We start from the raw sequence: 14647 nt of genomic DNA on the forward strand, positions 1-14647 counted from the left end.
CCTCCATTCTAAGGGGGGTCTCTTCCGATTCGAGTCGCACCATATTTTCAGACATTCTCACGTCAAGCCTTTTCTCCGTCCATCTGTGCGACCATATATTTGTCTCTCGAATATTTACAAGCCTGTCACCATTTCGAAAACATCCCTTGCGTAAATTTCAGAATTAAGCTCAATGGAGAACTATTTACCTTCATAAATTTCGAACCTAGGCATGTTTCTGTCGACTTTAGTAAAAGGGTGAGTTGTATATAACGTTGTAAACTTGCGAGGTCACACACACCCTCCATTCCACGTTCATTGTCAATACTGCGTCAGTAGTGCATAATGGAGAAGAAAGTGCAAGCTCCTGATTGGTCAGGGGAGCACAATAGTGCAAAATAGTGTTTCCAGGAATGTGGAGAGTCCTGGGACAGACAGTCTAAGTTTTAACGGTGAAGAAGTAAGGAGGTGAAGTGGTCGCTCTCGAAAAGTTATTTGATTCTTTGCCTTGTACGCATATGAGAGCAGTGCGGATCTGTTGACGCTCGGGCGTGTGAACGTGCAAGTGTTAAAACAGCGCGAACTACGAACTGTGTGCAGTGCTGATTTGTTGACGCTCGGATGCGTGAACGGGAAAGTGTTGAAGCATCGTCAAAGTACGGCGAGTCCAACGTTAAGATGCCTGCAGAACAGCTTATACAGTAATCACGCGTGCTGAAATGGACTGAACCGGAGACGACCAAGGAACCCACCAGTGGTTGTAGCTGCTCTACTGAAGAACCGCCATCATTTCATCTATTAACCCCCCCCCCCCATCCATATCTCTTCAAACGTGACGTCAGGACCATATTAGAAGATTGGGCCCCAACGATGAACTCAGTGCGCGCTTATATATATATATTTTTTTCTTTCCAATGTGCATCGGCAGACAAGGTAATGTGCAAACTGTAGTGTAGTACGCGTACTGCATGCATTATGTAATTGGCCAATAATTTCAACTCTTTATTGCTAATTTAGTTTGCGACAGTGTGTGTAAATTTTATCAATATGTTTATAGGTCTTGATTCTTGGATCAGTTTTGGTCACCTTGCATAGTTAGCCAAACTAATAGAAATTAAAATTATGGAAATAATAATGATTGTGTTTGCATCTCGATTTACCTCCTCATGTTAAGTTTCAGCTACATATGTTGTGTTACAAGGAGCCAGTTGAGGTTGTATGTGTAGCTAGCCGTGGATTTAATTTTTTGATTTGTCTTGTTTTGTGGCCCAACTGGTTCCCGGAGGCACTGTTGCCTCCATGATGTGGTGGCTCCCTATTTCTACCGGTAGGCAGTCATTACAGTATATTACCTGTCTCTCTTTAGAAGCGTGGACCGAAGAGTTTCTAAAGTAACTGTCACTCGCTTGCTGAAGTTCGCCTCTCAAATTGTCACTCAGCGTCGCTGCACTCCACTTCCAAACAAGTTTCTAAAAGTCTCCATCGAGCCTGAATTTCCTTCAAAACCAAACTCACTCTCCTCTCTCCAAAACTCAAAACTCCCTTTTCTTACTCCCGAACCACTCTCCTCTTCTCTTCAAATCCCAAGACCAACTCCCCGTCTCTCTCGAGCCAGATCCAACTTGCATTCCTCCTAATCAAAACTCCTTCCCTTTTTCTCTCTCATCAATTTTCCTTTGCAAATATTGGCGAATGCTTTTCGCTGAGCTGGTGCTGAAGTTAACACTTTCCTATACTTCCTGCCTAGCTGCCTAGCTAAACGTAACTCGAAAATGAAAATGAGGGATACGTAACGATATTTTCAGGTAGACTATACCTGGCTGGTCATGGCTGCTAAGAATCTCTCTCTCTCTCTCTCTCTCTCTCATTCTGTTTGTGCCCCTTTTCTTTCTATTGTTCTTGCCCTCTTTCTTTCTTCATCTACTTTCATATATCTTTCCTTCTTTCTATCTCCATGTGCTCTTCTTTCTCTCTATTCATTTTTTCTCTGGCTCCGTTTCTCTATTTCTCTTTCTTCCTTTCTTTATCTGTCTACTCTTCTTTTCTATGTTCCTTCTATGTTTATTTCTCTCTTTTCTTTTCTATCTTGTTTTCTCTCCTTTTTTCTCTGTTTCTGTGATTCCTTTTTCTATTTCATTTCCCTGTTCATCTGTCTCTTTCTTTCTAAGACAAGCGTCAAGCTAAGTTTGCAACAGGTTTTATGTATCAATCCGCGCGAAAACTAAGCTCAGAATCTTCCTTGCTAGTCTTGCCTCAACCGCCGAGCTGCTTACATCGCAGACACAGAGAAAATCCACAGTATTGCCAACCGCACAACACATCAACACCCGCATGCATGCCAAGCGGAATGTATTTTTGCTTCTTTTTGTCTCCTGAAACATAAAATTTTAGAAGTACTTTCTGCGCATATATTATTTAATAACTGTGTCATTACTTAATATAAATGCGAAATAACTTCTAAACATGAGAGCACGTGTGTATATTTCAAGCACGCAAAAAGAAAAATAAATAAAGATAAAAGTAAACACGATAGGCCCCTTTTGAATTTAATGACAAATTATTGTCTTTGGTTTAGAAAGAAATACATTTATGAAAAACTTCGTTGCTTCGTTCGCAATACATCCGTCACTCTAAGACACACGCACTTCAAGTTATACCAACATAAAAAGCAAGATTTGTTATTGGTGACAATCAGGTGCATTGTCTGCTGCTATTACTCTGGTTTCAATTTATGAATGACTTCACTAAACCAGGATTCAAATCTTGATCTGTCCATTTCTTGCTGATAATCACCATTTCTTTGCACGGAACGGTAAATATGCGCCTTCAACAAAGACTTAATTGCCGCTAGTGGGTGAAACAATAAACCTCCCCCTTCCACTCTTCTTTTCTCGTCGGTTTCTTCAGCCCTGGCGGTGGTTTTGCACGGTGGTGTACTTCAATGTTTGGTTCAATGTACGCCCCCTCCCCCCATCGAGTTAAAACACGTCTCGTCCGAATAATAAACATGTTTCTTATCACGGCGATATCTTATAATACCGCGGAGATTCTTTTGTCGTCAAACAACAAACAATCGTGTCCTCTTCCTAAACGTAAACCGCAAATCATTCAGCACCCGTGATACAGTTCGTGCGCACATTGACGGCAAATCATCTCACGTCCTGTTTTACTTTGATCATGTCGTAAGGAGGATTATGCATTTAAAACAACTTGCTGGATTTGAAGAGCTTTTCCCTTCGGATGAAGCCCAAAATAACACTCCGGTAAAACCGCACGCTGAACAGGAGACCTCGATTCAGCCATTCTCGCCGCTGTATAACACCATTATTAATCAATCACAATAAACATAGGGTTAAAATAGTGGGATGTGCAACACTGGTATCACGGATTCCAAGCGCTCTGCGACGTATTCAGTCTTGCTCGACTCGCTCTTGATCTTCAGCGATTCTTCAGCGCAATACAAACTCCAGTTGGCGAATCTGCGGATACTAGTTCGTCTGCACAGTGATTGCAACCGAACGAGTCCATACCTGCCAATGGATGTATTATTCTGTCTGCATTTTACAAATTAAATAACTGTTTTCTTGCAAGTATGCAGTTGTGTCGGAATAGAACCCGTCTCAGTGGAACTATATTCTGCGCGCACGTTTGGATGTACATATGCGAAAACCTGCTGCAAAGTTGACTTGACGCTTGGCTTACGTGCCTCATTTTCTCTCTCACCTTATATCTTGTTCTTATCTTTTCTTTCTTTATCTGCTTATGCGACTCCTTTTTCTGTTTTCCTTTTTATTCCTCTCTCTTTTTCCATTGTGTCTTATTTTCTCTTTCCTTCTCTGGTTCTGTGATTATTTTTTCTATTTTTCTTGTATCTGTAATTCTGTTTCTCTTTCTATCCTTTTCTGTTTCTATTTTCCTCTCTTCTTTCATTCTCTGTTTCTACTACTCCTTTTTATTATTCATTTCTACCACTTTTCTTTCTTTATTTCCTTGTTTCTACGACTCCTATTCTGTTTTCCTTTTATGTTCTCTTCCATTTTCCGTTTCTCTTTCTTTCCACCTCGTTTATTATTTTCTATTCCTCTATCTGCTGTATAAGTAGCTCTACCATAAATGATTCTAACATTCTCATGTAGACTGTTTAGGTACTCAGGAGACGTCTGGGATTTCAGGTAGAATCTTAATAAAAGCCCTTATCACTCGGAGAGACGCCACAGTGTATAAAAGCACACTCTTCTTCTTTTACTCATTCTTTCCTCCGCTCAACAGCAAGAACTTCCGCTGTGCAGACACGGTTGGATTCATCCCCAGGCGCATAAAGCTCCAAGGTATCAACTAGCATCTTCCTCTCCATGTTTACTTTGATTTTTCCCATTCCAGAGCATTCACTAATTAATTACAACGTTTCTCTTATCTCTGCGGAGGTCCCTCTTTATCTCGTCTACGGCTGCAGACGGGAAATCCCCCTCCTCTCAGTGTTTGCAGAACGACTCGTGAAAATCCACTGAATATATTCGTTTCTCTTCTCCGGCTCTCGGACCATTAGCGTTGATGACCGGGGGGATCTGGTGTCGCTATTTATTCTCCGACTCGGCAACGGAAGATAAACCCGCGGTGTTGACTTTTGAAGCCGTTAGCCACGTGTGGATGACGTAACGCAAATTGTCTCTTCTTCTCTCTCGGGAGATTTCTCTGTCAGATGGCGGGACGCGTCGAGTGTCCGGACGTTGCTCAGTGAGCAGTTTTTCGCTCTCGCTGAGCGGACTGATCATTTGCCTGACGACTTTAGTGTTTTATTTTTTCCTCGTAGATTAAACAACGCTAGCACGTGTACTTCTTTTACACGAGTGACTTATTTGAACACAATTCATAACAAGTGATTATACAGAGGTACCATAAATGATTCGTCCGATTTCAAAACACTGTATTTTTCGAAAGTGTTACACATACCATGATGCTTTATTACGTAATAATTTTCAGCGAAAAATGCAGGCTCGATTAGGACTCGAACCCGGGACTCTGGCATACCGTGCCATTGCTCTAACCACTTCTTTTTTTAGGAATACCCCTATTCGGCAGTATCCCCCGTCATTCACACAGTTTCACAATCTTTCACACATGTCAAGTTTCACTGTATTCACATTGGTTCTCATTACTCGGACAAACACAAACATCCAAGCCCGAGCGGGATTCGAACCCGGGACCCGTAGCATTGCAGCACGATGAGCTAACCACTCGGTCACAGGGTCCGACAGCATTGAGCTACCGAGCCGTCCTGGCCTCACCTGATCTTTCTCTATCGCTGTTGGTCCCGGGTTCGATACCTGGTGGAGGTACAAGTGGTTCGGATCCGACTTTAAACTGTAGGTCGAGTCCCGATTAGCCTTACTGTGCATAAAGTGGACTTAAAACACCAAATCAATCAATCGCGTTTTACCTGTGTATAATCGTCTCTGCCAGTGCTACTGTGTTTCAAAGTCAACAGATGCCGTTGCGGTAGCACTGGCAGAGACGATTCCACGCAGGTAAAGCAGCGATAGTGAGAAATCAGGCGAGGCCAGGTCGGCTCGGTAGCTCAGTGGTTAGAGCGATGGCACGGTATGCCAAAGACCCGGGTTCGAGTCCTGGTCGAGCCTGCATTTTTCGCTGCAAAATTTATACGTAGTACATCTCCTGTGTGTTCCTAATCTACAATGATGATTTATGTATGGAAGGAATTGGAAACTTGCCAAGGTTTCATGTGACACACACCAAGTGGCAGCACGAGTACAGTGTCGTCACAAAATGGCGACAATGCAGGAAAAATTTTTTCGTTTTGCAATATGGACAGGTCTCCTAATCTTCCATTGGGGGTACTGTGAGAACCGTATTTACGTATCCCCACTTCCAGCAGCACTGATAGAGCTCAGGGAACGCACCAGTACTGCTTGTGATAACCGTTACTACAAAATGTTATGGACCGAACTCGACTATAGCTTGGACGTGTGTCATGTGACCAACGGGGCACACATGTAACATTTGTAGTGTGTCAGGAAAACTTCATGAGTTTCCAGTTCATTTAATGTATCAGCCCATTATTGTATTTGTAATACTTCTAAACATACAGTGTTTTGAAATCCGAAAAATGATTTACAGTAGCTCTGTATATAGGATGTCGCTTTATAACGGCCATAAACTTTCGTAGAGTGTAAAGGGCACACCAGCAGGGGTTTAAAGAGTTTCGATCCCAGTATCCCAATATTACTGGCTTTTATACGGATGGGTGCAAGCAAGTCAGTGTAATCCGTAGGTGGACTCTGAAAGTTAGATACATCCTGCCTGTTCTATATACAAGGCAGAACTGTTGCCCTTAAGGCTCTACACTTTGTCGACGTTCGTAGTTTCTAACGAGTCCTCATTTGCACTGATTCGATCCGTATGTTCTAGAGTCTGGACTCTCTGAGTTCCAGGCATCGTGTACAGCAGCGCATCATTCGTGTCCTTATCTGCCAATGTTGATTCCCGCTTCTCCAGTCACGTGGGTATCCAGGGGAACGAAGCAGCTGAAGCTGCCGCCAAGTGTGCTGATGCAGACGGCGATATTCTCGTCCACCTAGCGCCGTCCGTACCGTCTAGACGAAGTTATGTGTAACTCGGCTTTGTATTGGGCACAGCCATCTCACCCATGGCGATTTGCTGTTACTCTTACGGCGGGCGCTCTATATGCTGACAAGGGAAGTGAGGAGCGGGGAAGCGACCAATCCAGCGAGATAAGAAACTCAGTAGCCTGTAGAACGAGTTGCGCGCAGCACCTCCTACTGCGACATTGTAACTCTCGGCGCCACCGCTGTTGTCTGGTTGGTCTGCGGCGTAATCCACGCTCCCCACTTCCCTTGCCAGCATGAGGACCGGCCGCCGTAAGAGTAGAAAAGCCCTATAGGGCTGGACCATCCAATGTGTAGCGTCTTTAATGTTATTTTCATTGCTTGGCATATTCTTATCGAATGTGCCGATTTCACTTTCCTCGGTCAAACATTTAATCTACCCAACTGTTTATAATCCATGATGGGAGTTGACAGATTTTTAACAAATGTTTTTAGATTTCATGAAGAGCGAACCTTTTACACTGTTTCTGAGGACTTTTAGTATATTCTATACCTTTTTAATGTGCTGTATTTGTCCTGTGCAGGGCCCTTTAAAACCTTGCCCTTTTAACCTTTGTCAGTGGGTCCTTTGCATCCCTTTTTTAACTTTAAGGCAAGGGTTTTAAATAAGAGGATTTTTTCCTCGTATACTTTGAAAGGTAAAAAGGACGTACCCCATAATTTTAATTAATTACCCCTTTTCCCCTCCACTAGAAAATATATCTTAACTACGCCACTGATCATACAGTGTCTTTATATATTAACACTACCTATGCATTCTAATTTTTTGAATATTAAACTATTTTTTTCTCTCTTCTTATTACAGGTAAGATGCTAGTGTTAGATGCCAGTCTGTCTGGGTGATTTCTCTAACTTGGTTACTTAGAAGCCGCAATGTAAGTCTTGAAGACTAAGTGATGAGATTTATTTGCTGAATAAATTCCTTACCTAATACATATTTCTGTGTTAAGTGTATTTGTTTCAGCACGGCCCTCGTAATGCGCGTGCTTTTATAAACATTTTATCTGGATGTCTTAACCAGACTTGAGCTTTAGTCAATGGAACGTACGGAAATCTTGATGTGCCAGGTCTGGTGTATACGATAGGTGATGTGTGTGCGGAGGAGCAATGTCGTGAAGCACTAGAATGTGGTTGTTGGTTACAGACGATACATATAGATGGCAGTGTTGTTCTCAGATGGTTCAATGACTAGTCACGCCATGCTACATTTACGCCATTGTTACACTTACTCGCAATTGTTGCAAAAATTTAGTACTGGAGAAGAGCAACTGCAGTCTGAGACTCATGACTGAACGCGCTTCTATCTATAATGCGCAAACTTCTATCGCACGGACTTTCTATTTTATAGCTAACCCTAAAGATGTAAATTGATTTGCTTAATTCGTAAGGTTACTTTGATTCGAAGGTTTATAACAAATTTAAATTTAAATTGATTATGGTTTAATATTATTCAGAAATGAACATTCGTTGTTACAAACGATGATTGGAAATCACTTTCTAACTTAACGTTTTTAGCATAACTCTTTTTATATAAATGTCTGTGAATTCTCGCCTTCTTTTTTTCTTCCCTCATACGCACCGAACAATAAACAATCGCTAACACGGGTGAATCTAGAGCATTAAGGTTCGATTGATTGGATTGATTTGGTGTTTTAAGTCCACTTTATGCACAGTAAGGCTAATCTGGACTGGACCTACAGTTTAAAGTGGGATCCGAACCACTATGTGCCTCCACCGGGACATTAAGGTTGTCTTCTTTCATGGGCCTTCATTCTTCTCTCTTGAAAATATTTGTCCCTACTATAGTACTGAAGTGAGACGATTTCGCTCGAGAGCCAAATAGTTCGCACGGACAACGCTAGATGGCGTACGGAATTGAGAGCTTCTTCGCTCGAACAGGTATACACTCGAATTCCAGTAGTTCCACGTATAGCCATAATTTAACTGCATGTATGAACCTTCGTGGCGGAGTGGTTAGTACAGTGCGGCACGACGCTAAGGGTTCCGGGCTCGAATCCTGACCTGGTTATGGGTGTTCTTTGTCAGTGTCCCTTCATCAGTTTCATAATACCACTCACCATCGTCGTCGTGGTTATCTACAACTGGCAGAAAAGCGACGCTAAATAACGAAAATCAAGTCAAAAACATTTATCGACTCACTCTCTCAGTTTATTTATATTTTTGATCTTTCAGTTATACAAAAACTTATTATAACCACTGACAGACTTGTTTCTATGAAACCTGCGCTGGTCCTTACCGCAAGGAAAAGTCGTTTAACTGTCATTTTCCTGTGCACCTCTGAAAGACTGGTTTATAAGCAGAAAATCTAGGCTTTGAGATTCGTTAACAAATCTCTCTTTCAAACTTACAGCCAATCGAATTAGAGTTCCTTCTTATCGGAGCGTTGCGGTGCTGTTTCATACCATTCCGTTTTCATTTTTTTTCTATCTTCATCTCTTTTCTATCATTTTCTTTCCTTCAGTTTCTCTCTTTATATCATTATCAGATTCTCTATCACTTTCTTTCTTTTCTCTATATGTTTCTAAGTCTTTCTACTTTTTCCTCATTTCCCCTCTATGTTTGTATTGCTTTCGCTCTTATTTCTGTCTCTTAATCTCTATATCTCTATTTATCCTTTCTTTACTATAAATAACTTTTTCTTTCTCTTCCTGCTTCTATTTCTATCCTCCTTACTCTTTTTCTTCCTCAGATTCTTTATCTTTTCTTTTCGTCATTTTCTGTCAAAATCTGTCTTCTTTCTCTATTCCCATTTTATATGTCTGTTTCACAACACAACCTCTATATCTCTCTCTATCCTTGTATAACACCATTAAGCCTTGTTTCCATGATATGAAAAACTAAATATGCTGACCAAGGCAGTAATTTATTTTATTAAAAATATCTAAACGTAACGTTTCAACCTTCTAGCAAGGTCTTCTTCAGACTCTGCACCAAGTACAAATGTAACAAGGTACAAAAACAGGACGGTATATATACACAAACATTACTCCCCTCCAGAGTATTAGAAAGTTGTTGTGGAACATTCTAGCAGGTGGCTTTCCCTTGTCAACTGTACTTTCACCTGAAAGGATAAACATTTTCTTCCATCGGGAATGTGATTGGACTCTTTATCTCACGCTCTTTTTCCTTTTTCCTTCTTCTCTCCTTTCTCTCTTGTCCTTTCCACTCTTTCTAACACCTTCTTCCATTCTTTGTTTATCTTCAGTCCCCCATTCCAGTTCATTGTGTCTTCTTCACCTTTCTTCTCTATTTCCTTGGCCTCCTTCCATTTTCTCACTAGCATTCTCTTCTCCCTTCCTATCTGCTTAGCCTCATCCCACTCTATGTCATGTCCTGTTTCTCTCATGTGTTTAAATATCGCATTTCTCTCTCTCTTAAGTCGTACATCATCTCTATGTTGTTTCAACCTGTCTTTCAGCCTCTTGTTGAAATGCCCTGTTTTTGTACCTTGTTACATTTGTACTTGATACAGAGTCTAAAGATGACCTTGCTAGAAGGTTGAAACGTTACGTTTAGTTTATGTTTTTAATAAATTACTGCCTTAGTCAGCATATTTAGTTTTTCTCTATCCTTGCTTAAATATCAGTTTCTCTATCATTTTTTAAATTGATAAAAGACACTCACGAACATCCATGCCCAGGCAGGAATTTGAACCTGGGACCCTTTGCGTTGTCACGCCATGTGCTAACAACTCCGCCAAGCTTTATCTTTCTATTTCTTTTTTTTACCCATTTCCTCGCGCTTTGTCCTTTAGTGTTCTTCCATATATCTGTATCACTTTATCTTATTTCTGTCTCTTAATCTCTGTCTCTGTTTTTATCCTTCTGTACGATAAAATAATTATGTAAATTTTGAGTTGTCAAAGTCTGTCCACGATGGGCCATTCCCCACCATTGTCCACAGGTTCTTCGCCACTGGTTTCTGTACGAATGATACGCGACACATCCCGAGAATGTGGCTCTGAACGTTCCTGCCATGTACCAGAATTCACCTCGGAAATTTCCAAAGAACTCATTCCATTTTGCCTTTAAGAAATCCATGTAGGATTGGATTGACAGTTCCTTTCTTGAAGCATATGCGAAGATGTTGAACCACAGACTGAAGTTCATCCCCACCTTCCCTCCTTAAATGCTCATTGGCTGATGGTTGAGATGACGAGGCGTGCATTGTAAAACATAAAACACCAGCCTGAGAAGTCTCAAGGCGCTTGATGATGGCTCTTTTCTTCTCCTGTGACAGCTTTCTGTTTTTCTTTCGTCATCGGATTTTCAGTTCTTTCAACGCTCTTGCTCATAACAAAACGTCTGGTTACAGGCACAAGAAAATCAGAGTGGGAGTGATAAGGAATGATAGACAGATATAGCGTAGAGAAAAGGAAAACAAAAAAGCGAAAGAGGGAAGTGGAGATAAAGAAAATATAGAGAACAGAGGGACAGAAATTACAAGAGTGAATGACTGAGTTGAAATATTATAGATAAGTCGGCACATATGACCATTTTGCACCCTTCAGGAGAATCTCCTTATCTAAAATCTCTACCTGAATGTTAATGGATTATTGATTGATTTGGTTTATTTAACTTCGCTTTTCTGCTACTTTTGGCTAATCGCGAAGAGGGGGATGACACTTACAAAGAACACCCATGCCTTGGCCGGGATTCGAACCCGTGCTGTGCTAACCACTACGCCACGGAGGTCGGCTACCTGAAAGTTAAGAAAGGGGTGTAAAGAGCCCTTTGGGAAGGGCTGAATGTGCAAGGCTGGAAAGGGACTTGCATAGAACATACATAACACCTTCAAAATGAAAGGAGATGCTACAAACTTAATCAGGAACAATGTAAATGACTCGTACTTCTCAAAAAGCTAAAGACATTACTGAAAGTACTGTCATATCTTCCAACTACGTTAGTACATCGCGCAACGAGGCCAGGGGTCCCCGGTTCGAATCCTAGCCTGGGCATGGATGTTTGTGAGTATCCATTCATGCATTTCATCATATCATCACTCATCCCCATCTTCGCAAATTAGCCAGAAGTGGCACAAGAAACGAAGTAAAAGAAAGCAAATCAAACAATCACCCAACACCGATGATAAATCGTTGGGAAGGTTAAAAGTATATCTGAAGCAATTAATATCGTCACATTCGATATGGATGTGGAGATCACTTAATCAGCATTACATACACGGCACAGACCTTTCATCAAATTACGATGCGTGGGACGACTGTGTCCAATGCGAAGTCGAGTAAAATTGACTTCTTCTCGACGAGAGGGCCGACACGAGGAACGTCATGCACCACCGGTGGGGTTGATTGAATCTCCAAGTTTCTTCCGTTACCTCATCTCACTTTTCCTTCCACGTGTCAAGAAGGGAAGCCTTTTCTTTCTTCGCTTAACCCCTCCTTCTTTGTTTCACTCTTCCCCTCTCTCCGTCCTTCTTTCCTCCTTTGTTTTTCCCAGAGAAACAGATAGAAAAAAAGAGTGAGGGAGATAGTGAGTCTGGAGAAATCTCCCTCTCTCTGTTAAAAAAGGGAGAGAGGTTCATGGAGGAAATGAGTGAAAAAATCGTGGGCGAAAAGTGTTCGAGTGAACGGATCTGGCTCTTTGGGCGTTCGGAAAGGGGGCCACCCCCCCGTGGAAAATGGATGTTACCATCAAAACACACACAGCACACAAATGTCCAAAAGACATCCATTGGATATTCTTTGGATATTCGGGTTGGAAGTTTTGGATATCCTATAGATATCCAGGAATATCCAATAGACATCCATTGGACGTCCCCTGGATATCCATTTGTCCGCATACGTGATATCCAGGGGATATCCAGGAATGGATATGTTTTGGACAAGATCTGGATAGGTTTTGGATATCCAGAATTGGATGTGTTTTGGATATCCAGTTTTGGACAAGATCTGGCGACGTATTGGATATTCGGAATTGGACAATATTTCTGACAGCCAGTTCTACACATGTTTCTGACAGCCAGTTCTACACATGTTTAGACTGTGTATTAGATATCAAGAATTGGTCGAGTTTCAGATATCCAGTTCTGGATATCCATAATATCCATGGAACTGATCTGGACATTGTGGATATCCAGTGGATATTCCTGGAAGATTTGTGCTGTATGGGAATATATTACACACACATATTTCATTTCATTCCCAGTAATTTATGTATCCAAACCGCGAAGTTGCGGTGAGGACTAAAATAACGTAAAGGAAATCCTGCCATGTCGCCAGTACAATGAAAATAATGAGTCCGAGCTCAACAAGGGCTGACACTCAAAATACAAACACAGCCCGCCAATATATTGACTTGACTTGAATTTATGTTAATTATTATACCTCCTGTCTACTCTTACGGCGGGCGATCTATATACTGGCAAGGGTAGTGGGGAGCGGGAAATACCCAGCAGACCGACCAGACAACAGCGGTGGCGCTGAGAGCTAGTCGTCGAGGGGAGGAACTACTACGTCCACCTCGTTTCTTATCGCTCTGGATTGGTTGTTTCCCGGTCCCCACTTACCTTGCCAGCATATAGAGCGCCCGCTGTAAGACTGCAAAGAGCTATAGAAGGCTGTTGCAGGAACGTGATAGCTTCAATCCTGAATAAGTGTTTTTGAGGTGGCAACACTATTATGGGGGAAAATACCTCGTTTGCCCACTGGAACAATTTACCATGCTTGCTCCTCCACGGAAAAAAAATCAAACTATTTTATACACGTAGATGACGTAATCTATGTAAATAACATGGCAAAAATATAATAACTTAGCAAAGGGAGCCGGGGAAGTAAAACAAAATTATATCCTACTACGTATCAGTTCCTGATGGGTGAGGAAAACTTTTCATGCTCTTCCTTCCAAACTAGAACAATTTCTTACCTAGGAAAAAACCAACATAGAAAATATTCTAGTGTTTTATTGGAAAAAGACTACTTTTGCCTCACGACTGCCATCTGTTGTTTCCTTTTGCATACTATTTGTCTTCCATAGTTGATGATAGCAGAAAAGAGAAATGTTGTTGGAAATAGGATTCGTGTCAGTTCGTTAGGAACCAATATAGTTGAAAATGTCACTTTCCTTTTATGAAAACCTTGAAAATTAATTTTAATGCGCTTTAGATTGTCTACGTAGTCTATGTAAACTACATCCCAATGTAATCTACGCGTAGATTACATGTAGACAGCGCATGTAGACGTAAACTTCTAGTCTACGGCACATCACTGCGTCCATCTCTAGTTCGCTTTCATCCCAAATCTGCGACTTCTCGTAATCAAGTGGTCACATGTTCAATTCCTAACAGGAGCATTTAAACTGGTTCAACTTGTGAAAACAAGAACTGTTATGAAGAACAGTTCACCACCCACCGCCACCCTTGCTCTTGGAAAACCACACGGTGAAGTTGCGGCCTTCCGAAGTTCAATTGTTCCCTCCGCAGAGATCAAGAAATCACCGTTACGTACCCTCCCCCATCCGTCCCCGCTCCGTGATTGTTTCGCGGGTTCGTTCAGGGCCGCTTGCGGTGAATACTTATTCAATTAATAGAGCTGCACGCCCGGAGGGGGAAGCGAGCGCCGGCAAAGCGGGAGGGGGAGAGATTGTGAACCCCAGCAGCGAATTCCCCTCCGGCGCATGCGCCACGTGACCTTCTCCGCTTCAATCGCGTACCAGTTGCTTTTTGGGTACCGAAACCTCGCCAACAAGGGCAACTTCTATGGCACGGGTCCAGGAACAGTGTTGCCATATGGAGGAAAAATTCTCCACATCGTAGAGAAATATAGGTTGGAAGGAAACAAATGGGAATTCCTTAGCATTACAGTGCGAAATCGGAAAAGTTTACCTTGTTTGGTATTGTGCCTATTAATATCTAGCATAATCTTCGTGTATTATTATTATTATTATTTATAAATTGCTTGTTGCTGCTACGAGTTCCTAACTTTTTACCACTACAGAACTGGGACGTTTTACAATATTGGATTTCAAAACATCTACCTTGCTGATATA

At 41.7% G+C, this 14647-nt stretch overlaps 1 protein-coding gene and 1 non-coding gene across 8 annotated transcripts in view; both read left to right on the forward strand.

Annotated features, from left to right (window-relative positions):
- Nucleotides 1-14647, forward strand: part of Stacl (SH3 and cysteine-rich domain-containing protein) — a 908463-nt gene that overhangs the window by 183408 nt on the left and 710408 nt on the right. The gene's annotated exons all lie outside the window — the stretch shown is intronic.
- On the forward strand, nt 5544-5615 carry TRNAT-GGU (transfer RNA threonine (anticodon GGU)). Its single transcript has one exon. It is a non-coding gene; the product is annotated as a tRNA-Thr (tRNA).

This window comes from Lepisma saccharinum, chromosome 26 (genome assembly GCF_977018435.1).
Source record: "Lepisma saccharinum chromosome 26, izLepSacc3.1, whole genome shotgun sequence".
Lineage (NCBI taxonomy): Eukaryota > Metazoa > Arthropoda > Insecta > Zygentoma > Lepismatidae > Lepisma > Lepisma saccharinum.